Raw genomic sequence first — 27,802 nt, 5'->3', positions numbered from 1 at the left:
ATTGCTTATGTAGAAAATCTGAAAGAATCAACAAAAAACTTCTGGAATTACAGGCTGTACGGAGGGGAGAATGGGAAGTTAGTGTTTAATGGGTATAGAGTTCCAGCTGGGGAAGGTGAAAAAGTTCTGAAAATAGATGGTAGTAGGGGTTGGACAACTATGTGACTGTATTTAATACAGCAGAACTGTGCGCTTAAAAATGGTTAAAATGGGAGAGGAAGATGGTCGATAGGAGACATGGCTAATGTGCAGCTCCCATTTAGAAGAACAGAACCATGTGTGGAGACAAATATCATGGACTTTTGCTCCAAGACTCACCACAGGAACATACCAGGAAAAATGAAAGAATTCACAGATCCTTTGAAGGACACAGCATGCTGCTGCAAATTCCACGAGATAGGCAAAAAGCTGTGTTTCCAAAATGTGATGAAAACCTGCCTCTAAACACACATCCCCACTACAAAACCTGAAAATCCAGATTACAGGAGAAGGGTTTAACCATACCGAGCACTGAAATGAATTTAGAGTGAAATATAAAAGCAGCAGCAGAAGGAAGAGCCTTGGAGGTACCCCCATTCTCCAGCTTGAGCCCAGGGAAGCCATCCCTGACTATATTTCACAGGCACCCTTGGGGAAGGCAACCAGCAGAATTTAGGTGGGGTCACAGGGTGAAAGAAGCTTTCAACTGAACTTTATAATAATTTTAACTGGGCACAAACTCTCCAGCAGAATCTGGGGGTCAAACAGGAGCTGCTGCAGAAAGGAGAGCAGGAGCCACAGCTGAAAGTGTAGGCAGATGAAGAGGGGTGTGGCCAGAAAGCCATGCTTGCTTTCTCAGTGGGGAAGCTTATAGCCTGGGGCAAAGTCTGAGTACACCCCCCTCCACTCCCCTGCTCCCTCCCCAACCCCCGCCCCACCACACAGATTGCTTGGAGATAAACTCAGGGCTATTAGCAGGCCATGGCTAACAGTGCATGGCTAACAGTGAGACTGGCCTTGCCAACTGCATGGAAGCTGGCTGAGGTCTATTGCCACTAGCTTTCCTCAACCTCCCTGGCAACAGAGGCAGCCATAATACCCTCTGAAACATAACCCTACTGACCTGAGAACCACCCCCAATCCCCCACAGTGACCGTGGCAAGCCCTGGAGCCAAACTCTAGACCTGCCTAACCCTGACCCCACCTGATAGTATTTCTCTACCCACCCCCATAGGTGATCAGAAAAGACATAAACTCTTGGGAGCTTTATGGCCCACCCATCACCTGAGAAACCAGAATACTTATCCTGGCCAACTTACAGCAAGATTATCCCCCTTCTACTATCACAGCTAGTGCTCTTTTGAAAGCACCACCTCTGAGCTGGAGGCCAACCAGCTCAGGATATTAAAGCAACTCATGACAGAATAACCCTGCTCCAAGAAAGGAGAAAACAACAGCTAATTCCACTGCTTGCAACATCCTGGCTAACCAGAGGTCCTGAGTCTGTTCATGTGCAACTTCACTGCTAGTCTAACCAACATTTGAGAAAGCCAGTGCACTAAACATGTCTACAGCCAAGGACTCTCACAAAGTCTACTTCACTTTCTTGCTACCTCCACCAAAGCAGGTGCTGATATGCACAGGTGGAAGACCTGAAGACAGATCACATCAGAGAACTTTTTGCAGACATTCCCTAGCAGCAGCCCAGAGCCTGGTAGCCCTGTTGGGGGGGATAGACCCAGAAGAGCAATATCAATCACTACAGTCTGGCTCTCAGGAAACCCCATCCATAGGAGAAAGGGGAGTGTACCACATCAAGAGACCACCTTATGGGACAAAGGAATCTCAACAACAGCCTTTGAGTTTCAGATTTTTCCACGAAATAGTCTACTCAAATGAGAAGGAATTAGAAAAATGATTCTGGTAATACGACAAAACACAGTTCTATAGTAACCCCAAAAGACCATACTAACTTCCCAGCGATAGATCTAAACCAAGAAGAAATCTCTGAATTGCCAGATGAAGAATTCAGAAGGCTGATGATTCAGCTACTTACGGAGATACCAGAGAAAGATGAAAACCAGCCTAAAGGAATTTAAAACACAATGTAAGATATGAATTAAAAATGCTCCAGAGTAATAGTTATCATAAAGAAAAAATGATCACAACTTCTGGAAATGAAAGACACACTTAGAGAAATACAAAATGCATTGGAAAGTTTCAACAATAGAATCAAACAAGTAGAAGAAAGAACTTCAGAGCTCTAAGACAAGGCTTTTGAATTTATTCAATCAGACAAAGACAAAGAAAAAAATTTTTTTTAAATGAACAAAGACCCCAGGAAGTTTGGGATTATATTAAATGGCCAAACCTAAGAATAATTGGTGTTCCTGAGGAAGAAATTAGAAGTTTGGAAAACATATTTGAGGGAATAATTGAGGAAAACTTCCCTGGCCTGCCTAGAGATCTAGACATCTAAATAAGAGAAGCTCAAAGAACATCTGGGAAATTCATTGCAAAAAGATCATTACCCAAGCATGTAGTCATCAGATTGTCTAAATTTAAGATGAAGGAAAGAATCTTAAGAGCGTGAGGCAAAAGCAGCAGGTAGCCTATAAGGGAAAAATTTATCAGATTAACAGGAGACTTCTCAGAAGAAACCTTATAAGCCAGAAGGGATTGAGGTCCTACCTTTAGCCTCCACAGATAAAATAGTTGCTAGCCAAGAATTTTGTATCCAGCAAAACTAAACTGTATAAGTGAAGGACAGATAAAGTCTTTTTCAGACAAACACATGCTGAGAGAATTTGCCATTACCAAGCCATCATTACAAGAAATGCTAGGCCGGGTGCGGTGGCTCATGCCTGTAATCCCAGCACTTTCAGAGGCCTAGGTGGGCGGATCATGAGGTCAGGAGATTGAGACTATCCTGGCTAACACCGTGAAACCCCGTCTCTACTGAAAATACAAAATTTAGCCAGGCGTGGTGGTGGGTGCCTATAGTGCCAGCTACTCGGTAGGCTGAGGCAGGAGAATGGCATGAACCTGGGAGGTGGAGCTTGCAGTGAGCCAAGATCGCACCACTGCGCTCCAGCCTGGGCGACAAAGTGAGACTCTGTCTCAAAAATAAATAAATAAATAAACAAGCAAACAAATAAATAAATAATAAAAAGCTAAAATGAGTTCTAAATCTTGAAACAAAACCTTGAAATACACCAAAATATATCCTCCTTAAAGCATAAATCTCACAGGGCCTATAAAACAGTAACACAATGGGAAAAAAAAGGAGTGTATTCAGGCAACAACTAGCATGATGAATAAAAGAGTACCTCACATCTCAACACTAATGTTTAATGTAAATGGCCTAAATGCTCCATTTGAAAGATACAGAATGGCAGAATGGATAAAAATCTACAAATCAAGTATCTGCTGTCTTCAAGAGACTCATCTAATGCATAAGGACTCACATACACTTAAGGTAAAGGGATGGGAAAAGATACTCCATGCAAATGGATACCAAAAGCAAAAAGGAGTAGCTCTTCATATAGCAGACAAAACACATTAAAGAAACAACAGTTAAACAAAGACAAAGAGGGATGTTATATAAGAGGATCAGTCCAGCAGGAAAATATTATCATCCTAAATATATATGCACCTAACACTGGAGCTCCCAAATTTATGAAACAATATTACTAGACCTAAGAAATGAGATAGACAGCAAAAAAATAATAGTGGGGGACTTCGGAACTCTACTGACAGCACTAGACAGGTCATCAAGACAGAAAGGCAACAAATAAAAAATGGCCTCAAACTATACCCTATAACAAATGAACTTAACACATAGTTACAGAGCATTCTACCCAACAACTGCAGAATATACATTTTTCCATCAGCACATGGAACACTCTCCCAGATAGACCATATGATAGGCCACAAAACAAATCTCAATAAATTTAATAACATTGAAATTATGTCACATACCCTCTCAGACCACAGTGAAATAAAACAGAACTCCAAAAGGAACTCTCAAAACTCTACAAATACATGGAAATTAAATAACCTGCTCCCATATGATTCTTGGGTTAACAATGAAATCAAGAAGAAAATTTAAAAATTCTTTTAACTGAACAATAATAATGACAATCTATCAAAACCTCTGGAATACAGTAAAAGCAGTGCTAAAAGGAAAGTTCATAGCATTAAATGCCTACATCAAAAAAGCCTGAAAGAGCACAAATAGACAATCTAAGGTCATACCTCAAGGAACTAGTGAAACAAGAACAAACCAAGCCAAACCCAGCAGAGGAAAGAAATAACAAAGATCAGAGCAGAACTAAATGTAATTGAAATAAACAAACAAAAAATACAAAATATAAATGAAGCAAAAAACTGGTTCTTTGAAAAGATAAACAAAATTGATGAACCATTAGTCAGATTAACCAAAAAAAGAAGAGAGAAGATTCAAATAAGCTCAAGTAGAAATGAAATGGGAGATATTACAACCAATACCACAGAAATACAAAAGATCAATCAAGACTACTATGAACATCTTTATGTGTACAAACTAGAAAATCTAGAAGAGATTAATAAATTCCTGGAAGTATACAACCATCCTAGATTAAATCAGGAAGAAATACAGACTTTGAATTGACCAATAACAATCAATGAGATTAAAACAGTAATTTAAACGTTGCCAAAAAAAGGTCCAGGACCAAAGGGAATTACAGCTGAATTCCATCAGACAGTGAAAGAAGAATTGGTACCAATCTTACTGAAACCATTCCAAAAGACAGAGAAAGGGAATCCTTTTTAAATCATTCAATGAAACTATTATCACCCTAATATCAAAACCAGGAAAGGACATAAGAAAAAAACAGAACTACAGACCAATGTCCCTGATGAATATAGATGCAAAAATTCTCAACAAAATACTAGCTAACCAAATCCAACAGCATAGCAAAAAGATAATATACCACCATCAAATGGGTTTCATACCAGGAATGCAGAGATGGTTTAATATATCCAAGTCAATAAACGTGATACATTACATAAATGTAGTTTTTAAAAAATCATATGATCATCTCAATAGATGCAAAAAAGCATTTAACAAGATCCACCATCCCTTTATGATTAAAACGCTCAGCAAAATCAGCATAGAAGGGACATACCTCAAGGTAATAAAAGCCATGTATGACAAACCCACAGCCAACATTACACTGAACACGGAAAAGTTGAAAGCATTCCCCCTGAGAATTGGAACTAGACAAGGATGCCTACTTTCACCATTGTTATTCGACATTGTACCAGAAGTCCTAGCCAGAGCAATCAGACAAAAGAAATAAAGGGCATCCAAATTGGTACAAAGGAAGTCAAACAGTTGCTGTTCACCAGTGACATGATCATATACCTAGAAAACCCTAAAGACTCATCCAGATGCTCCTAGAACTGGTAAATGAATTCAGTAAAGTTTCAGAATACAAAATCAATGTACACAAATCAGTAGCAGTGCTACACTCCCAAAACAACCAAGCTGAGAATCAAATCGACTCAACCACTTTTACTACAGCTGCAAAAAACATAAAATAATTAGGAATATACTTAAGGAGGCAATAGAGCTCTCTACAAGGAAAACTGCAAAGCACCGCCAAAAGAAATCATAGACAACACAAACAAATGGAAACACATCCCATGCTCATGTATGGGTAGAATCAATATTGTAAAAATGACTATACTTGCCAAAAGCAATCTACAAATTCAATACAATTCCCATCAAAATATCATCATCATTCTTCATAGAATTAGGAAAAAAAATCCTAAAATTCACATGGAACCAAAAAAGAGCCCACATAGCCAAGCAAGACTGAGCAAAAAGAACAAATCTGAAGGCATCACATTACCAAACTTCAAAATATACTACAAGGCTACAGTTACCAAAACAGCATGATACTGGTACAAAAATAGGCATGTAGACCAATGGAACAGAATAGAGAACCCAGAAATAAAGCTAAATATTTACAACCAACTGATCTTTGACAAAGCAAACAAAAATGTAAAATGGGAAAAGGACACCCTATTCAGCAAATGGTACTGGGATAATTGGCAAGCCACATGTAGAAGAATGAAACTGGATCCTCATCTCTCACCTTCTACAAAAATCAAGATGGATCAAAGGCTTAAATCTAAGACCTGAAACCATAAAAAAAACTAGAAGATAACATTGGAAAAACTCTTCTAGACATTGGCTTAGGCAGACTTTATGACCAAGAACCCAAAAGCAAATGTAACAAAAACAAGGATAAATAGATGGGAGGGACCTAATTAAACTAAAACCCTTCTGCACAGCAAAAGAAATAATCAGCAGAGTAAATTGACAACCCACAGAGTGTAAGAAAATTTTGACAAACTATGTATCTGACAAAGGACTAATATCCAGAATCTACAAAGAACTCAAATCAGCAAGGAAAAAAACAATCTCATCAAAAACTGAGCAAAGGATGGGAATAGACAATCCTCAAAAGAAGATACACAAATGGCCAAAATATGAAACATATGAAAAAATGCTTAACATCACTAATTATCAGGGGATGCAAATCAAAACCACAATGTAACACCACCTTACTCCTGCAAGCATGGCCATAATTAAAAAAAAAAAAAAAACAGATGTTGGTGTGGATGTGGTGAAAAGGGAACACTTATACACTGCTGGTGGGAATGTAAATGGGTACAACCATTATGAAAATCATTATGGATATTTCTTAAAGAACTAAAAGTAGAACTACCAATTGATCCAGCAATCCTACTTGTGGGTATCTCCCCAGAGATAAAGAAGTCATTATATGAAAAAGACACTTGCATACACATGCTTATAGCAGCACAATTTGCAATTAGATATATATACATACAATTTGCAACTAGGATATATATACAAACATATCTATTATATATATATAGCAAGTTATTTTTATATGTAGACACCATAGAATACTATTCAGCCATAAAAAGGGATGAAATAATGGCATTCACAGAAACCTAGATGGAGTTGGAGACCATTATTCTAAGTGAAGTAACTCAGAAATGGAAAACCAAACATTGTATGTTCTCACTTATAAGTGGGAGCTAAGCTGTGAGGACATAAAAGCATAAGAATGATATAATGGACTTTGGGAATTCACGGGGAAGGCTGGAAGGAGGGCGAGGGATAAAAGACTACATATTGGGTACAGTGTACACTGCTTGGGTGATGGGTGCACCAAAATCAGTAATCACCACTAAAGAACTTTCCATGCAACCAAACATGCCCTGGTCCCCCAAAAACAATTGACATAAATAATTTTAAAAAATAAATAATGGTTAAAATGGTAACATTTGTGTATATTTTACCACAATAAAAAAGGAAAGACAGCCTTAAAATACTTAAGATGCTTTAAAAAACAGAAATTCAATGAACTTCCTTGCTCTTATTTTATAGTATAAGAGCAAGCAGTAGCTCATTATTGTTATTATTCTGTTTAAACATGGGTGGGTAGGATACTAACTATTTTCTCAGCTTAGGGCTCCAGATTTTCATTTAGTTCTGAGTAAATCAGTTTTCTGGGCCTGTACAAGAATGTTAATAGGTTAGTCAGAATAACTAGTTTTGTGGGAATTCATGTTCTCTCTCTTGAAGAGTCACAGTAAGAGCAGCATCTCGGTATCATTGGAGGTTTTTTAGAAGCTTTGATAGTTTGGAAACAGTGGAACACTGTGTCAGGACACTTTCTGTACTATTTTTCCAGTTTACAGAGATACCATGAGAAAGAAGGCTTGGTGTCAGGGCATATGGTAAACATATGTGGTGAGGAGTACAGGAAAATAAATTGTTGCTATGCCCAACAAAGCATTTAATATAGAAATGCAAATATTATCCAATTGACTTTATAACTGACTTGTGCATTCAACTAATATTGAGCTGCTAGACACTGAGAATAAAACTGAACAAAATGCAGTCCTAATTTTCAAAAGTTTACAGACCAGGAGGGGTGAGTATCTTTTGGGAGGTATCTGTGTCTTCATGTAAAAACATGGCCTCACCTCCCAATCCCAGAATTACTGTGAAGAGATTATTAACTCCTTCCCATAAAGATGTGGAACTTTATGAGTTTGCATTTGCAAGTACTTGTCATTTAAAAGAAATGTATTATTTTCAATCTCAAGTATACTTGGAATAAGAGAAATACTGTCCCTTTCAATTGTAGGGTAGTGTCTTGTTTGTTTGCCATGGAGGGGGCACCAAATATTCTGTCCTCTTCCACAGTAACGCAGGTTGGGCCTCTGACTTCTGGGATTGCAGCCAGAACAGAGAAACAGGCTCAGAAAATCTTTTCCCTTTTTCCATACTTCTTCATTTGATGACACATGCCTATTCACCTTCAGGCCTCAGATTTGTATGCCACTTTCCCTAGTGTGCCACGGGGCATTTTATAAAAAGTTAACATTCCAAAAAGAAATGTTTGGGGAATGTTCCAGATGAAGAGAGATGATAAAGATAAAATGAATGCAGTGACATATCTTGACTAGACTGTAATTTGAGGAAAAAAATTATAAAAGACATTTTGAGACACACATTTCAAAATTTAGAAAATGGACTAGGTATTAGATACATTAAGGAATTATTTTATTTTTATAATGGTATTGTGGGTATATAAAAGAATATCCTGATCTTAGGAAATATATGCTGAAATCTTTAGAGATGAAGTGTCACAAGGTGTACAAATTACTTTTAAATAATTTTGCAAATACAGGCAGCAAATATGACAAAATATTAATCATTGAATCAATGTAGTGGTGGGTATAGGGTGTTCTCTGTATCATCATTTTCACTGAATGTTTGAAATTGGTGACAAAGGAAAACTGAGTTCTAATCCTGGATCTGATATGAATACATTCCTCCCTGGGCTCAATATCCTCATGTGTGAAGTAGAAGAATCGGACTCGACTGCATCTGTGGTGCTTCTGGTAACATTGGTAAGTCAGGAGAAGTCTGTTTCCTTCATGACTGGTTTTATTTCCAGATACTGTTTTCTACTGTGAAATCTGTCACTGCAGAATATTAAGAGCCAATTCCTCAATCTAGGTGACCACACTGGGGGCCACTTTCTCCCTCACAACTCTTTGGCATCTCAACCAAGTTGAGAAGTCAAACAGGAGGCCTTCAGAGACAAAGAACTATTCTTAGGGCTAATCAATTTTGCTTACTGACATAGGGATTTCCCAAGAAGCCGTGAACTTAAGAAGATATTTCAACACCCAGTGCAATCTTATTTACATTTTCATCCATTGCTTTTTGAATAGTTTTAGATTTACAGAAGAGTTACAGAAATGGAACTGAGAGTTCAAATGTACCTCACATCTAATTTCTCCTCTTATTAGCACCTTACATTAGTATGGTACTTTTTTTTTTTAACAATAAATGAACCAATATCTAAGCATTATGATTAACTAAAGTCCATACTTTATTCAGACTTCTTTAGTTTTTAACCTTCTGTACTTTTCTATTCCAGGACACCACATTACATTCAGTCATCATGTCTCCTTAGGCTCCTTATGGCTGTGACAGTTTCTCAAAGTCCCCTTGTATTTGATGAGAGCTTTGAGGGGTACTGGTCAGGTATTTTGTAGACGTCTCTCAAATGGGACCTGTCCAGTGCTTTTCTCGTGATTAATCTGGGGTTATGAGTTTTGGGGATCAAGAGCGCAGAGGGATAATGCCATTCTCATCACGTCATATGAAGGAAACATACTATAAGCTTGACTTATCTAGTTACTTTTCCCAAGGTGTATTTCAATACTGTTTCATGTACCCTCCTGCTGTGAAAATTACAAGGGGATTTTTCTCTAATTTTCACAGTGAGAACCCTGTAGGGTTTCTGGAGGTAAAACCCACAAGTGCATAGGGCCCCCAAAGGCTGAGCCCCCAGGAGCTTTTAAGTTTTTGCTGGTCCACACTAACCCTCCAGCAATCCAACAAAGTCCTCATTAAATATTCTTACCAGTTTATGGCTTCAGCGGCATCTGCTCCCAGTAAACAGATCACAGCTATATCTCTCTGGATGTACCTGTTTCTTTACATTTTGGGGTGACTATTTGGCCTGCAACTTATGTTCTCTGATAGGTTCAAGAAAGACAATTTTCAGTTCATCTAGCTTTATCTTGTAAGACTGAGAGTGATGTCTTCCAAGCTCATTACATGTCAAAGCGGAAAAATTCACTGTTTTAATGCAAGCTTATTCAGCATCACTCCTGAAGGAAATAAAATCGGTGGCCTAAAAACCTTGCTTTAATAGGCAGGTGATCTTTGAATTGAGTTATCTGCTAAGCTGGTTTCACCGTATAAAGTTTAGAGTGCCTTGGAAACCAGCTTTCAACAAAAATGTATTTATCTCTTGGCTAATTTGGCCTCATTCCGTTCAGAGGTACCATCGTAAAAGGATAAAAGCATTGGAGTTTGCAACCAAAGATACAGACTTTTGGTCTCTACAGCAAAACATCTTACTAGACCATCTCTCTCTCTCTCTCTCTCTCTCTCTCTCTCTCTCTCTCTCTCTCTCTCTCTCAGACTCAGTTTCCTCTTTTGTCAAATTTATTGGCCACAGGGATGTCTTCTATTTCGTGTTTTTATCTGAAGTGTCTAGCACAAAACCTGGTCCATTATAGGCCTCATTGAAAACTAAATTGAAATGCCTGCACAATCCATCTCATGGTGTTATTATGAGAATTAAACAAAATAATGTACATGTAAGCTCTTTGCAAACTTCAAAGAGCCTTACAAACACTGCTCCTTTATTTATCAGTCATCAATCATGAATGCATGTCTGCATGCAAAACATTTCTATGGAGGATTTTCATTTGTTTGTTTGCTTGCTTGCTCGTGTTGGGTTTGTTTGTTTGTTTGTTTGTTTTGACGTGCAGGTAAGGAGGAAGGCAATATTAAAGAGGTAATTTTCATTCAAATTATAGATTGATTTCAGTTATAGCAACAGTACACATTCCTCAGCTTGTCCAATTAAAAATCCTGGCAAGTGTTTTGATATTTGACAGCTCTGCTGTCAAGCAATTCTGTTCTACAATTAATCATGGCACAGCCATTTCTTCAACTACTGCCACAATATAAAGGCATCATTGTATATGCAGACATAGTACACTTGTATACTGTCTAAAAGGAGGCAGAGCCAATGAACATTAAAAATTCACTACTCTGTAGATCACAGTTGTATGACCAAGATTTATTATTAAACCCATTCTATTTTAATACTATCAGTGCTCCTATCTGAGCTTAGATACAAGTGCTCAGATATTGCAGTTTTCCATTTCCTAGTTTTAGAAATTAAGATTCTGCTTTCTTTGAGTTATTTTGAGGGTCAGCCAGATAGGTGCACTGTACAATGACTGGAATCCTTTAATGATTGAATGTCAGCTCCTGGGTTTTGATTGTTGTTTCGTCTGGATCAGTGTTAGACACAACTATAACATCTACCTCCTTTCCTCCCCCACTGTCAGTGACTTCCTAAGGCAAACAAGTTTGCCACAAATCAAAATGTTTGCAACAAACATCTCTATGAACCTGTTCCATCTCTCCTTGGCAACTTGCCACTTTGCTTCACTCTTAGCACTGAACGCCCTGCATTTACCAAATGGCTTGGTATCTTTAGTAGATTAACCATTTCATGGGAATTCTACCCTTACACCAGAATCATGTGTTTCTCATAGAGAGGCATGTTACATTTAAAGCAGTCTCAGGCAGCTTTGAACAAATACATTACCACTGTTTTTCATTAGTATCAGTTCCTGTTTACATGTCTCATTTGTCAAGCAATCTGATCACAAATTACATAAATAGTCATCTATAAACTGCAGATACATTGGTTAAAAAATTTGTGTAAAAAATAGATTTCATCCTTTACCTTTAGAGGTAATTGCAACTACTTACTCTGGTGACAGTTTGTGATTTTTCTGATTTTCATCTTTACAGACTTCCATATTGAACTGCATTACTAATACTTTATGCAACGTTATAATCACCCCTGCTACAACAATACTGTGAGTTGCTATTAAATTGCTCTCCCAAGAAATGTGATACAAACACAATCTCAAAACGACTTTATTTTAATATTTTTTTAAAAAGCAACTGAAAAGTGTGCTTTATATATATGCTGCTAAATACCATAATAAAGTCCTACTGTCAACTTAGGGAAGCAAGTGAATGTAATTATTGAATAAACTTAGTTCAGACTATATTAACTATGTGTATAAGCAAGGAGTGGGTGCCTGAGCCTAAGATTGATATGAAGTAAATGGAAATTTTCAAGCTCTGAAATTTTTTCCCACTGCCTTATGATCTGATCTTAAATCTGTTCTATGCTTTTTTAAAAAAAAAATAAAACTGATCATTTCTTATTCTAGAAATGCCAGAAATAATGCAACACCACAGTTTCACACTTAGAGACTACTCACTCTGCACTTGTCAAGACCAAAGTGAATGCAGTTTCATATGATAATCTGGTTGTGTAGCATGGTTGTGTGGCATGGTACAGGTTATGTGGCATGGTAGCCTCACAGGAAAATAGTAATTCTGGATAAGATTATTCTTGCTATGGTTCCTGGTCCTGATGTCCTGTCTCTTCATACATGTGTACAACTGCTCCTAAACCAGTGTTCCTAAAATCTATGCTTGTCTGTCTTTACTAGGGAAGGGAAGAGGAGGGGAGGGAGAAATTTTTCCTACTTTCAGTTTTGCATTCCAGTAGTGGGAGGGGAGGGAAGGGGAGGGGAGGAGAGGAAGAAATTGTCCCTACTTTGAGTTTTGCATTCCAGTAGAGATGAATTTTTATCATATCCTCTCATTCAGTCCCTCTTGTCACCAACAGCATTTAGTTTAGTGATAACCACACTCTGCAATCACAAAACAGTGCAATTATGAAGAATCTCTCAAGAACCAAGTTTACACACATGGCATCATCAACACTGATATCCATCTAGCTAAAGTAACCAGCAATTTATTAAAATGATGCACCAAATCAGCAGTAGAGTCAGTCTTTACATATACCTTCCCAGCTACTCATCAGGAATGTGATGAAATGTGGCTTTTGAAATTTAACTCAATGCTCAAGAAATGATTGCACCCAAAGTAGGTAATACTTAACTTTATAGTGGTCACATAGTTTCTCTGAGCCTGAATTTTCTCCTCTGTAAAATGAGAAGTCTGATACCTACCTTTTCTGATAATAATAGCCACTACTTTTTGAACCTCTGCCTTGTGCTAGACACTGTGAAGTAGTTTACATTCATTATCTCCATGAACCACTCCATTCTGTAAGCTAAAGTTACCTCTATTTTAAGATGAAAACCTCAGGCAGAAGTTAAATAACTTGCTGCAAGGCTGTATATAAAGCATCAGAAACATTCTATAAGGCAGTATTTATGAGATTTTAGACATTTACCCTCCATCTTCCTGGATCTTTTCCTGCATCTACTTACCACATATGTGTGGTATATTTAATATTTTCTGTAAGTCGACTTAATTTTTTACTAAATTTTTTTTTTATTTTGAAAGGAAACTTTAATGACCTGGAAATGGAAAACCAACATTAGTACTATGAGTAAAAAGTAAATTACAAAAATGAATACAATAAGATCAAAAGAATACTACTAAAGTTTAACTCATTTCCATCGGCCACCTGCTGAAATTCTGAGCCTGAGTGAGATTTGCTTTTTTCGTTGTTGTTAAAAAGGATATCAACAAGGGGGAGAAAAATTAAAAGCACTGGCTTAACTACTGAACTTTGTCCTAATACAATCAGGACTGAAATATTATTGAAAACAGAATACAGTCCTCAATATGGGTTCAAGGCTACATAATGCCACAATCCTGTACTACCTAAGCCATTTTGAAGGTTGGCAGAGAAAGGTGTCCCACCTTTAGGAAACGATGCTTTAAACAAAGTGAGGGAGAAAAAAATCCAGAATTGTTCTCATGTTTTCATATCTAGCAATTTCAAACACTATTTCCCATGTATATTCACAAACTGAAAGCAATTCATATTCCCCCTCCACTAAAATTTAAGAATGAACACTGGGCAAAAAGAATACTGATCGTAATGGAACCTAGATTTCCATTACTATGCTGTTCTCTAGCATGAATAGTGCCAAATGGTAGATGTTGGATGCTGTGATGTGTCTACTCTGAAGCTTTTGTTAAAATAGTTTCCTCTTTGGCTGTCCCAAAGATTTCTGTAAGTGATCTGATTATCCTCATAGAGCCCTTTCTGCTTAAATCAGTTCTAGTGGGTTCTGTTATTGGAAAGTAAGAATCTTGCAGACACGAGTAAGTAGAGTGAACTGCCCCTTACATTTCTGGAGAGTTTTATCTTTTTCTTTATACCCTAGGATGCCAAGAAAAGCACACAAATCCTGGAAACCAAAATATTATTTCCTAAATCAGATGGAATGAGAGTGACCCATGAAATCACTTAATAATTTTCTCACAAGACCACTTATAAACAGCAGACCTTTACCGTCTGCGGAGCAGTGAGTTCATGGAATAGATTAAGAGGAGGAAGATATGTAGAAAATTTTTGCTTTAGGTGGCCCTGATTCAAATCATGAATAGCAAGGGGGAAAGGTAAATTTCTATGCACAAAATAATGTGCCTAATGATTGGATCTTTCCAGTAGATTTATAAGAGAAAAGTGATGACAAGTATGTCATGTGTAAGATTATGTGAGAAGAAACAATAGTGTGGAAACAAAGTAGCTAAATTCACATACTGTAATGTACCTAGGTTGACTTTCATATTAACATCTTTGAAATTAGTTTAAACCAGATAGAGGGAAAGTTTTCTCTTTTATATATGATGTCTTTTAGAGAAAGAAACCAAAGAAAGGGGAAAAAGATCTTTTCTTTCAGTGCATACCAGTGAGACACAGGACCATATTTTTCCAACCTAAAATTTTGGAAGAAATTAACAAATGTAAATTATCTCACTTTTTGGTCTGTTTAGACTTGTATTTCTTTCTGCTTGTTCCTTTCTTTTAAGCAATTATTCTTTTTGGAAAACTTCTGCAAACTGTAATCTCTATGGCTGAGAAGTTATAAGCAATCTCCTTCAAGTTTATAGATCAACTTCTATAGGTTGAAAGACCTACATGCAGAAGGAAGATTGAAAGCAACAATTCTCATCTACATCTTTCTCCCTAAAACTCTCCTCCCCCTAACAAGTCAATATTCTAACAGTTTCAGACTCTGCTATGTCATATGTGATAGTCTGAAGTATAAATCTAATGCCCTGTCTACTACAAATATATTCAGAATGTCCTTGCCCCAGTAGACCTTTCTTTCTAGGACATTCATTTCTCCATTAGTAAATACCTTAAGCTGCACAGCCCTTTGTACTTTTCAACATATTTTATATTTGTAGGCTCATTCGATTTTCACAATCATGCTAGGAGACCAAATAAAGACATTACTGTCTCCATTTTACAGATGAGTTATTTGAGGTAGGTTGCCCCAGTTCACAGAGCAACTGCTGACTGAACCGAGTCTAAATTCAGTTCTAGCCCTAAGTCCACTCTCTTCCCACTGAACTACATTGGGTGGTCTAGAAATAAAAATAAATTATTATTTTCTGTTACTTGTGCTACCTTTTTCCCCTCAAGGCGTTTTATAAGACCTGAGGCCAGTATAAACATTGCATATGTCTTCCTGATAGCTCTAGTCTTTGGAGCAAAAAGATATTCTCTCCTTAGTACTTTGACCCAGTGAGTAAAATTTCATTTCTATGAATTTAAATAGCCTAGCATTCTTAGCTCGCTGAAGGAGCTAACTTGGTATTTCAGTTGGCTAGTTATTTCTCTCTAGAAAATCCAGTCATTAGTAAAGAACTGATTAGAGACCTGAAAGAGTTAATCTCATTTCCAAAGGTGAAGTTATAACCTAGAAGTACTTTAGGCAGCAAGAGAAAATGTCTCACTTCAAAGATGGGAATGCTGAACCATGCATACAAATGTGACTGCTAACTCATGTGTGACTCAAAATCAGCAACCATGGGTTCCAGAGGCTAAAAAGGACCTCAAGAAGCCATCTGGTCCACCCCCATTTTCCCATACATGAAGTCTTCTCTTCACATTAAAAAAAGTGGCACTTCAGCCTAGAGATACTAAGTGGCCTGGTGGTTAAAAGGAAGGTTGACAGACTGGTGGTTAAAAAGATGCCTAGAATCTAGCTCTCTGGTTCCCTGGTTGGAATGCATTGGTTTACTGTGTACTCTGTCTCTTGGGCAGCCTAATTTGTTTTAAGAATAAGGGAATGAACAACATATCAAATGGGTTAAATGGTCAAGGAAGATAAGACCCCAAGGATCCATTAGATTTAGCCTCATGGAATTTCTCAGTGACCTTAGTGAACACAGTTTTAGTGATATAGTGAGAAACAGAAGCCAGAATAGATAATTATAGAGATATTTTTAAAGACACTGGTTCTAAAGGGAAAAGAAGGGAAATAGCAGCAGCTAGAGATGGATGTAGGGTCCAGGGGGGTTCCTGTGAGGGGTGTGTGTGTGTGTGTTTAAGGGATAAAAGGGGGAAGATTTCCTTTAAGACTGAAGAGATTATAGTATTTTAAAATGCTATTGAGAAGAATCTGGTAAAGATAAAAATTTAGATATTGAAGATATGAGTGAGAGACAGGATGAATTAAGAGTTCCGGATAAAGTAGCTATGTGTAAGGTCAGAGAGCACAAAGAGGTGCAGAGGGAAGGATGCCTCCTGCATTACAATAGGAGGGAAGAAAGTGGATGCAAAATCCTTAATGAGCAGAGCTATAGGTCTACTGAGTAGTAAATGAAGGAGCTCAGTTTCTAAAGGCTTCCATGTTTTCCATGATGTAGAAGACAGAATCATATGCTGAGAATAGGGAGATGCATATTGTTGGAGATTGATCAAAGGTTTGAGGACAGTAGAAAAGCTTTGAGGTGATTGTTAAAAAGAATGGTAGAGGCCGGGCCCAGTGGCTTAGGCCTGTAATCTCAGCACTTTGGGAGGCTAAGGCGGGTGGATCACCTGAGGTCAGGAGTTTGAGACCAGCCTGGCCAACATGGTGAAACCCCATCTCCACCAAAAACACAAAAAATTAGCCAGGCATAGTGGTGCATGCCTGTAATCCCAGCTACTCAGGAGGCTGAGGCAGGAGAATCACTTGAACCCAGGAGGCAGAGGTTGCAGTAAGCCAAGATTGCGCCGTTAGACTCCAGCCTGGACAACAAGAGCAAAAACTTCATCTAAAAAAAGTAAATAAAATAAAAATAAAGATAATGGTAGAATAGTGTAACCAGGTAGTGTTGGGAGCCCAGTTTAGTCTGGAGAACATGAATGTATAGTGATACCCGTACCCTTAATTGCGGGGAATATCTATGAAGATGATATAGGTGGAATTCCTCAAATTGCTTTTTTATTAAAGGTGAGTGTGGAAGATGGACAAGGTATGGGAAATTATATGACATAGAAAAGGAGTGTTTGAAATCATAGAACATGGAATCTGAGCTGGAGAGAATGGGAAGTGAAGATAGCAGAACTTTGATAGATTAAGAGGGAGGATAGTTATCAATGTTGATCAAGGAAGTCCTAATGAGGTGAGAGAACACTTGAAGAGGAGGTACTTTACAAAGCATGTTGGAAAGTTAGAAAGTTGTTGTCAGAGAGGGAAATGTTTAAATTAATAACTTCAGAGGTAGAGTCAGTGATGGCAAGTTCCATAGTGAAACTTTGGAAGAAGTGGCTACCGTAGAATAAAGGAGACAGACATTGGAGATGAGAAGGTCAAGGGACTCAGAAACAAGGAGGTTGAGTAAGTTGCCTACATGTAGGAGTCTCTGAGGAGAGGAGGACTAACTGTAGGTGTTCACTGAATAAGGATATAGAAGAAGACAGAAACAGAGTGTGATAGAGAGTGTTATGGTCAAGTGATCTGAGTCTCATGGGTAGATACACATTTGTTAACAAAAGTATGGAAATCTAGTCTGGAGCAGGAAGCACTGGTGTAGTAAAGGCAATGAGAGAGAGAAGAGAGCACTGACACTACCTCTTAACACCGATGAATGTCAATTGTGAGTAGATGAGCAGCCTCAATCTGAGAGTGCTGCAGGAGGAGAAATCTCTTAGGGACAGAAAGGCAGGTTCTAGAGAAGACATAAGATACGTCAAGGAGACAGTAAAGACATGGGAGAATTTGCTGATCATCGGGGACTACTTTAGAAGAAACAGTGGAAGGGTTTCAGATGGAGAAGAAGAGAGGCTGTGTCAGAGGGGAGATCCGTCAAGGTCCAGTGCAGATCTGGTTTTCTCATGGCTGGAGCAGTTCACCAAGCTCTCATCTAGTGCTCTGCCCTCATGGGACTCAGCATTTCTGTGTCTCTGCTTCCTTCTGCATATATTTTCACCAAGCACTTTATTCCTTCTTTATATCCAATTTGCTAGAGAGAGGATCCCCAGTTGATTTCTATCAGCCCTCATGGGCAGAGCTTTCCTGGCAGAACCTATCAGCCAAGGGCCCATCCCTGGTTCAGTTGTCCAGAGTAAAAGGCTACATGTACTAGCATGGGGAGTTATTTGACTTGAATCTTGTTGAAGAAAACTGTAGAGAAACCGGAACCCTCATATTTTGTTGATGGAAATATAAAATACAACAGTCACTAAAAAAAGAGTTTGGTCATTTCTTAATAAGTTAGACATACACTTATGCACCCCAATAATTTTATTCGTAGGTACCTACCTAAGAGAAATGAAAATATATGTTCCACAAAGATATGCACATGAATGTTCACAGTAACATTATTCATGGTATTTGAAAACTAGAAACAATTTATGTCCATCAATTGGCAAATAGATAAACAAAATGTTATATATGCATATAATTAAAAACATACAGCTGAATACTACTCAAGAATAAAAAGGAACAAATGACTGATACATACTACACACAGATAAACCTCAAAGATATTATGATAAGTGAAAAAAGCCAGATATAAAAGACTACATCTTTTATTATTCCATTTATATGAAATTTCTAGAAAACGCAAATATGTAGAGACAGAAAGCAGATCTAGGGTTGTCTAGGGCTGGGAGTGGGAGTGAAGATTCACTACAAATGTGTAGGAGATAACATTTTGATGGGATGAAAATTTTGTAAAAGTAGATTGTGCTATTTGTTGCACAACTTTATGAATTTACTAGAAATCATTGATTTGTATACTTAAAGGGGGTGAATTTTATTGTATGTAAATTATGCCTAAGTAAAGTGATTTTAAAATTTTTTAGAATTTTTTAAATGAGTAAAAGATTTGAACAGACAATAAAATAATACATAAGGATGGCATATAAGCTCATGAAAAATGCTCAACATTGTCAAAAGTTTAAAATGCAAATTAAAACCAAACAAACCCATTAGAATGGCTCAACTAAGAGACAGGCAAAACCAAAAGCTGATGGGGATTAGTAGCAACTAGAACTTTTAAACAATGCTTATAATCACTTAGGAAAAGAGTTCTGTAATCTCTTAAAAGGTAAACATAACATTTACTATATAAGCCAGCAGTCCTATTCCTACTATATATATACTCAGGAGAAATGAAAAGGTGTATCTAAAAACTTGTACACTAATGTTCATAGCAACTTCATTTTTGGTAGCCACAACTGGAAATAATTCAAATGTCCTTCAACAGGTGAAAGGATAAACAAATTGTGGTATATCCATGCAATGCAATACTCTCAGCAATAAAAAAAAGTGGGGGAGGTGGGGAGAGAGCACACTATGGATACAAAAACATGGATGAATCAAAAAATAATTATCCTATGTGAAAGAATCCATATTCTAAAAAAACAGTGTCCTAAATAAGAGTACATACACTGTGATTCCATTTATATGGATCATTGCTTGCTTGGGGATTGGGGTGGGAAGTTAATATGTGGAGGAAGAGATTACAAAAGGTCACAAGGAAACTTCTGCGAGTGATGGGTGTGTTCATTCTCTTGATTTTGGTGATGGTTTCACTGGTGCATTAATATATCAAAACTGATCAAATTGTACATGTCAATATATGTAGTTTGTTTTGCATCAATTTTCCCTCAATGAATCTATATTTTCTTAAAAAACTACCCAGTGTTCCCTTTCCCTTTGGCAGCTATGACAGTATGTCACAAAGGAAAGCTGCTCTAAATGTCCTCTGTCCAAGTGTTACAACATCTAAAAACCCACTGCTGACATTTTCACTCCCTTTGAGATCATTACTGTCTCTCAAGACAAGACTTTTGGCTGCATCTTTCCATCTCAAATTGAAACCTAACTTGAACTATTTTAAATTAAAAAAGGTTTTTATTGACCAAACCAGAGACAGAGCAGTCTTGGAAATGGCTTCAGGCGTACGGTCACTTCCTGTTGGTTATGCTCTCCTCCAGCTTTCCTCAGTGCTCTTCCTCTCATGGCCTCCCTCTCACACCTTCCTCTCTGGATTTTTGGAATGTTCTTTTTGGGCCTTATTCTCTCAAACTGGCCATCCCCAAGAGGCCAGAGCAATGGCTCCAGTTAGCTCTAGCACACATTCTTAAAGTTTGACAGCCAGAGAAGGAAGGGGGCTCTCTCCATAGCCCCAGGTCAAAAAAAGGCCCCATCTTGGGTCCCAGGCTTGCAGTCATCTAATAAGCGGGCAAGCTCACTGGGATTGGGAGAGTCATACTGGAAACTCCACAGTGTGTTCTGAGTGGGGGCTGGGGAGGTAAAAGGAGAGCAAGCTAAAGTAAACCGCTGTACACAACACATTTTTTACTTCAAGATATTGCCTAGCACCAGCCTAGATCCCAAACCCTGCAAGATCCACTGTTTTTGCTTGCTTGCTTGCTTGTTTATTTTGTTGTTTTTACTGGCTGTGGCATACCCCAGGCATGTGTTCCTTTCCCAGAACTGCCTGATTGAGCAGGTAACACCACCCATAGATCACCTCACTTTCTTGCCTATCTAGAACAGTCTTCTCCCAGTCTCTTTTTCTCTCCCATAAAACAGAAAACTAAGATAATGCTCATCCTTCCCAGCTTACTACAAAATAGTGGTTGTGATTTTTTTCTTTCTCTCTTTATCCCGTTTATCTGACAAATAGATTTCTCATCCTCTGTCCATCAGATGAAGCCAAGGATGTTTGCATCCAAAATGACTCAGGAAGGAAGTGAGTCTTGGCAGAAGCTGCATGCTTTTTTGTCTTAGGAACACGCTTCCTCGCCCACAGAGAACAGGGTCAGTTCAGTCTATTCCTGTGGGTAAAGAGCTAGTCAACGAATAGTGATTGAATGTACCCAGGCTGTATTGACCAATAACAGTAAAAATGATGCAATCTAGTAGTATTGTATTCCTAACACATGCTGTGTTAGGAATGGGAAACTTTTTAGGATCATGCAAAAATACAATGATTCTTCATTTTGCAAATGTCTAAACTTCTATATTTCAAGTTCTATTTGGTTTGGACAAAATTCAAGTTGAAAGTTGCTGTTTATTATTATTATTTATTGTGTTCCCCATTATCATTAGAAGCACAAAAACTCCAACTGTAATCTTTTTTGTATTTTGTTTAAATATATGCTTGTTTACCTCCAAAAACAATCATATCAGAAAGATGGCAACAATGGACACTGCGAACTACTATTTGGGGAGGAAGGGAGTGGACAAGGGTTGAAAAACTAACTGTTGGGTCCTATGCTCACTACCTGAGTGACAGGATCTTTCATGTTCCAAACCTCAGCATCGCACAATATACCCATGTAATGAACTTGCACATGTGCCCTTGAATCTAAAATAAAATTTGAAAATGTTATTTTTAAAGTTATAAAACTGAAAGTCATTCCTGCTCCTATCCAACTCACCACTTCCAAAAGAACATTCTTTGTGAATTGTTTTTTAGTATGTCTGAATTGACTTCAAAGAGTCTGGCTAATATTTGAAAGGTTTTTTCCAAAGTCTTAGACATTACCACATGCACAATCTTGATCTTCCCATAAGCATTACCACTGCAGACCAATTGGGAATTCTATCAGAAGAATGCAAGTTGCTCTTGTTCTGAACCAAATCTACTGACACTTCTCGAAAATATCACACACGCACACATACACCCACACACACACTATCCTGACATAGCTACATAATTTCTAAACCATGCAGCATTGAAAAGTTAACTGCACAATTTGGCTTTTAAATTTTTAAGGCTATCTAAAATAAACCACAGGGTCCCAAAGGAGTCAATGGGTGTCATCCACAAATGTAATACATCTCCAAGACAGTAATACATCTTTTCCCAAATCAGAGAATGAAGCCAGCAAAAGCCTGGATTGTCTGTTTGTTGTTGCTGTTATCATCACTGTTACCAGAAGAAATTATGCTTTTTAAATGTTTACATGTTTTTCTTTTCATCAGTCATCTAACAGATAGTACTGAAAATCTGAAAAGGAAAGCAACAATCCCCTTATTCAGTCCCCACACTTCCCAGCTTCTCAGTTCGACTCACCAGAGGCAACTACTGTTTAGCCTCTTAGCTATTTCATTAGATAGCTACCTTTTACTTCCCAAATAATATATGTATACTGCTACTACTCAATTTGTTGATTTTAGACATTAACTTCCTCTTACGATAAACCAGGATTTAGTTCTTTGAAGTCATTTTCCCAATAGAATTATTCAGTCTGTTTTCAGTTACATAGTTATGACTATGTAAATATTCTTCCTTATTTTTTCCAAAAGTGCCATAATATCTTCCACCTGCATATCTTGTTTTTGCTTTGTTTGCTCTTGTTTTCCCAAAGGACCTCTCTTATCAGACAGTTCTTTTCCTGGTGGCTGCCTCTGTCCCAACTCTTCTCTGGACCAGTTGTTCCCTAGGACAGCTGTTCCACTGTCACCCTGAGGCATCTCCTTCCTGTGCTCAATAAGTTGATCCGCTGCCTTCTGGATCCCGTGTCTCCCTCTCCCTTGGCTTAGTAATTATTTTCATTGGAACCTACCCAGCTTCTCAAGAAAGGGATATAGAAAGCAAATTGTCTGAGTCCCAACATGCCAGAAAGTGTCCTCTTCTGCTGTCACACTTGATTAATAATTTGTCTGAATATGACATTCCAAGTCAAAGATCATGTTCTCTTAGATTTTTGAAGTCATTCCTTCTTTTTTTTTTTTTTTTTTTCCTGAGGTGCAGTGCCGCAATCTTGGCTTAATGCAACCTCTGCCTCTCAAGCGATTCTACTGCCTCAGCCTCCAGAGTAGCTGGGATTACAGGTGTGCACTGCTATGCCCAGCTAATTTTTTTTTTTTTTTTGTATTTTTGATAGAGACAGGGTTCATCATGTTGGTCAGCCTGGTCTCAAACTCCTGTCCTCAAGTGATCCACCTGCCTTGGCCTCCCAAAGTGCTGGGATTACAGGTGTGAGCCACCCCCCAGCCTGCTGCTTCTTTATTAACTAATATCCAGTGATGTTGTGGAGAAGTTTAATTTGAATTTATTCTACAAATACGTATTGGTTGGCTGCAATGTAACAGGCACTGCTTGAAATACAGCAGTATGAAAAGAATCACATCTCCCACCTTCACAGAGCATACATTCCAGTATATAAAAGAGACCAAAAAATTATAATAATAAACAAATGAGATAATTACAGATTACAAAAAGTTTATAAAGAAAATAAGACAGCATAAAGGCATAGAGTAGAGATGTTATGGAAGTGCCGCTGAGCTGAAACCTGAACAGTACTAGAGAGGTCCAGGGGTCAGTCCAGGCAAGTGGAAACACAAGGCGAGAGGGTCAGAGGTGTATCCAGCTGACTTGTTTGAAGTGGCTTCAGCAAATGGAGCCTGTGAAGAAGCGGTGAGAGATGAGCTCACACAGTGGGCCTGTCCTGCTTTCGTGTCATGAAGATTCTTGTAGAGTGTGGACTTTTTGTCTTCATTGCAATGGAAGACCACTGGAAGGTTTTAAAGTAAGGTAATGAAACAATCTGACTTATGTTTATGAAAGATCATTGTGTTGAGTGGAGAACTGACCTTAAGAGTAGAAGCAAAAGGACTGCTTATGAGGCTCTTGCTCTCATCTCCAAGAGAGGTGAACTGCAGTGGTCTGGGATATGGGTAACAGCAGTGGAGGTAGGAGAAGTAACCAGATTTGGGATATATTTGAAAAGCAAATCTAACAAGAACTGTAATTCATGGGATAGGAGGGAAAGAGGAGGTTTTCACATGAGGCCTTCAACTATAAGTGTGTATGTGTGTGTGTGTGTGTATATGCATATGCGTATGTATATATATATACACACATATATAGACAGGTTCTGGCTCTGTTACCCAGGCTGGAGTGCAATGACACGATCTCAGCTCACTGCAACCTCCACTTCCTGGGGTCAAGTTATCCTGTCTCAGCCTCCCAAGTAGCTGGGACTACAGGTGTGTGCACAATGCCTGCCTGGCTTATTTTTTTATTTTTTGTAGAGACAAGGTTTTTCCATGTTGCCCAGGTTGGTCTCAAACTCTTGAACTCAAGCAATCTGCCCACCTTTGCCTCTCAAAGTGCTAGGATTACAGGCATGAGCCACCATGCTGGCCTGATATTTTATTTCTTTAAAAATTTATCTATCCAAAGAGAGTAGAAAAAATGGCAATATATGTGATGAGTCTGTGTCACATGTGGTCATGTTATTCTCTGCAATTTTTTATGTTTCACTTTTAAAAAAAGGTGGTATGAAAAAGCTAACCAGAGCTCTGCATTTGTGACTAAGGCATGTGAACTGGCAGCTTTGCTGTTGGGTGAACACGCAGAGGTCAGTGCAGAAAGTCCACCATCTTTCCATCTGCAGACATTCAGCTTTCAGCCCTGCATCACTTGTGAGCCCCAAGCCTGTCCCTTTCAGCGTGTCTTGAGTAGGGGCAGATACAATTTTGTGGAACCTGATGCTTTCACAATGTGAGATCATTTTAAATGAAAGAGCACAAAATCATGAATCTGAATTCATTATGAAAGTGATGATTTATTTATAATGGGAAAATAAGTTAAAACCAATAGCACATTTAGCAAAGCTGACAGATTCCACAAATGTCACAAAATCTAGGAAAATGACACTTTTTATTAATTCACTCTATAATGCTTTTTATTCCTATTTTTTTTTTTTTTTTTTTGCTACAGACTCTTTGTCTCTTTATATTACAATCTTATAATATCATTTACTTCACAGAGGCCAGGAAAATAATTCAGTTTTTCCTCTAGCTTTATTAAATTTTTTTAAAACATATTGGTAGTTTAGAGGTTTTTTACAGTTTCACAACTCATTGGTAATGTCATGTAAATTAGGATTGCTGCCAAATTTGGAGAGCTTTCTATTACATTTCTTCCATTATTAACAGAAAGATTTCTGGGCATTTCAAGGTGCCTTGTGTAATGACTAGTCTTAAAGAATCTTTAAACTGATGACATTCATTAACCAGCTTGTCATCAGTGTCTTCATCATGGTGGCATATTGGGAGTTTTATGTTATCTTTATAATATCAATATTTCATGTAAAACAGCAAGAAATTAAATTTTTTACTATGTTCATATGATTCTCACTTCTTCATTGATTGAATTGACAAATTATCCAAAAGACCACTCATTGTTTCGATTCAAATATGTTCTTTTTCAATATCTGCACTTCAATGTTTATTATAGCATTATTATTGTAGCACACAGCCAAGATATGAAAACAACCTAAGTGTCCACCAATGGATAAAAATGGATAAAGCAAGTGTGTTATATTTACACAATGGAACATTATTCAGCCATGAAAGGAAGGAAATCTTGTCATTTGCCGCAACATGGATGAAATTGGAAATCACTGTGTGAAGTGAGAGAAGGTAAACGCAGAAATATTACAGGTTTTCACTCATATATGGGAGCTTAAAAAGTGATCTCATGGAGGTAGACAGTAGAGTGGTGATTGCCAGAAGACAGGAAAGGTATCAGGAGAGATAAGAGAGGTTGGTTAATGGGTACAAAAATATAGTTAGATAGAAGAAAAAAGTTCTAGTGTTCAACAGCACTGTAGCGTAATGTATTGTATATTTCAAATTAGCTCAAGAGAAGGTTAGAAATGTTCCCAGCACAAGGAAATGATAAATGTTTGAGGTTATGAATTCCTAGTTACCTAGATCACTACACATTTATGAAAGTAGCAAAATATTACAGGTATCCCACAAATATGTACAATTACTATGCACTAATTTAAAATGATAAAAATAAATTTTTCTTTTTCTTAATAAATTATTGTTTTAATATACCCTCAAGATTATTTGAGTTGCTTTTTTACCCTTAAGATAATTCCTACCAATTTTAATTGTCATTATCAGTTTTGTTTCATATTCCTGTAAGTTTTTACCTAAATTTTCTCTCAGTTCCTAAATAAATATACTACATATTTCATCTTATTCTTCAATACATGTATGTATGAGTTTTGACACTAGAACACTTGTTCTAGGTCATTTTTCCTTGAAAGCAATCTGATCCATTGGGAGACATAAATCATGTGACTTTACATACATATTTATTAACTGTATATATGTTTGTTTCCCCATAAACAGGAATTTTTATTGATTCTATTTGGTATAATTCCCATAAAAACATATATGATACATTTGTAATTGTACACACTGTATCATCAAGTGTGTTTCCGACAAGAGAGAATTTCCATTTTGAGCAGACAGTGATGGGAACCAAATCCTCTGTTTACTAATTATAAATCTGATGATTGGAAAATCTCTCTGCAGATGAGCTTGTTTATCTTTCATTATCTACATATTCCCCATGCTGGGCACCATGGGGTACATTCACACCACTGTACAACTTTTGGGCCACAATGGAGGATACTTGGTACAATAGGTAGTCCCTTTTACACTGGAATGGTGAGCAACATTTTATACCCAGAAGTGACTACAAACCACACAAATGTATCCTGGTAAACCCAAATTAAATGTATCTCCAATTCAGCTCTCCCATAGACATATCCCAAAAATGCCCATAGCCATGTAAAGCTGTTTGAAATGGGAGGGAGTATGATGGAGAAGAACTTGAATTGGAGGTCTTAAGTTAGCAGTCTTAAATAATTGAGGTTAAAGTATTTTACCTTTGCAAAGTTTATAAAAATATTTGCCATGTGAGCACATTGTAGGGCTCTTTCAGGCCCGTTGTCTTAGGAGGGGCCTATACAGATGAAGGACCTTGAGGTTTAAGCTTGATTACGTTCTCAGTAAGTCTCCCTCTGCTCTAGAGAATGAAGCTCTGGTCTCCTTCTGCTTGGAGAGGGTGTTAATGTGCAGGAATCAGGCATTTGTATGAGGTTCTGTGCAGAGGGGTTGATGATACAGGTGACAGTGTTCTAAGATAGTCTTTAATTTAGCTCCCATTTTCACCATTTGTTGACTGACTTCCACTTCTGGTTCCTCCAGGTTTTGAGCTTCCCACCAGTTCTGCTGTGTGAATTTGTTATTTTTGTCCAGACTTATTTTCTATAAGCACCATAAATCATGGCTTCATCCCCATGCTCAGTCAGTTATCAGGCCTCCATCTGCTCTCTGACTACTTTAATTCTCACATTTGCCCTAGGGGCTTGGCAGGTCATAGGCTTCTGTAATAGAACCTGTGATCCTAGATTCACCAAGCAGAATTGTTGATACTTTTGTCCTTGGAGTCAGCCTTTTTGTTCTATTATATATCATGGATTAGCTTAGTGTATGTTAGCTAGAGGAACAAAAT

Source organism: Colobus angolensis, unplaced genomic scaffold (genome assembly GCF_000951035.1).
Source record: "Colobus angolensis palliatus isolate OR3802 unplaced genomic scaffold, Cang.pa_1.0 Scaffold259, whole genome shotgun sequence".
Classification (NCBI taxonomy): domain Eukaryota; kingdom Metazoa; phylum Chordata; class Mammalia; order Primates; family Cercopithecidae; genus Colobus; species Colobus angolensis.
Note: the sequence above shows the minus strand (reverse complement) of the source record.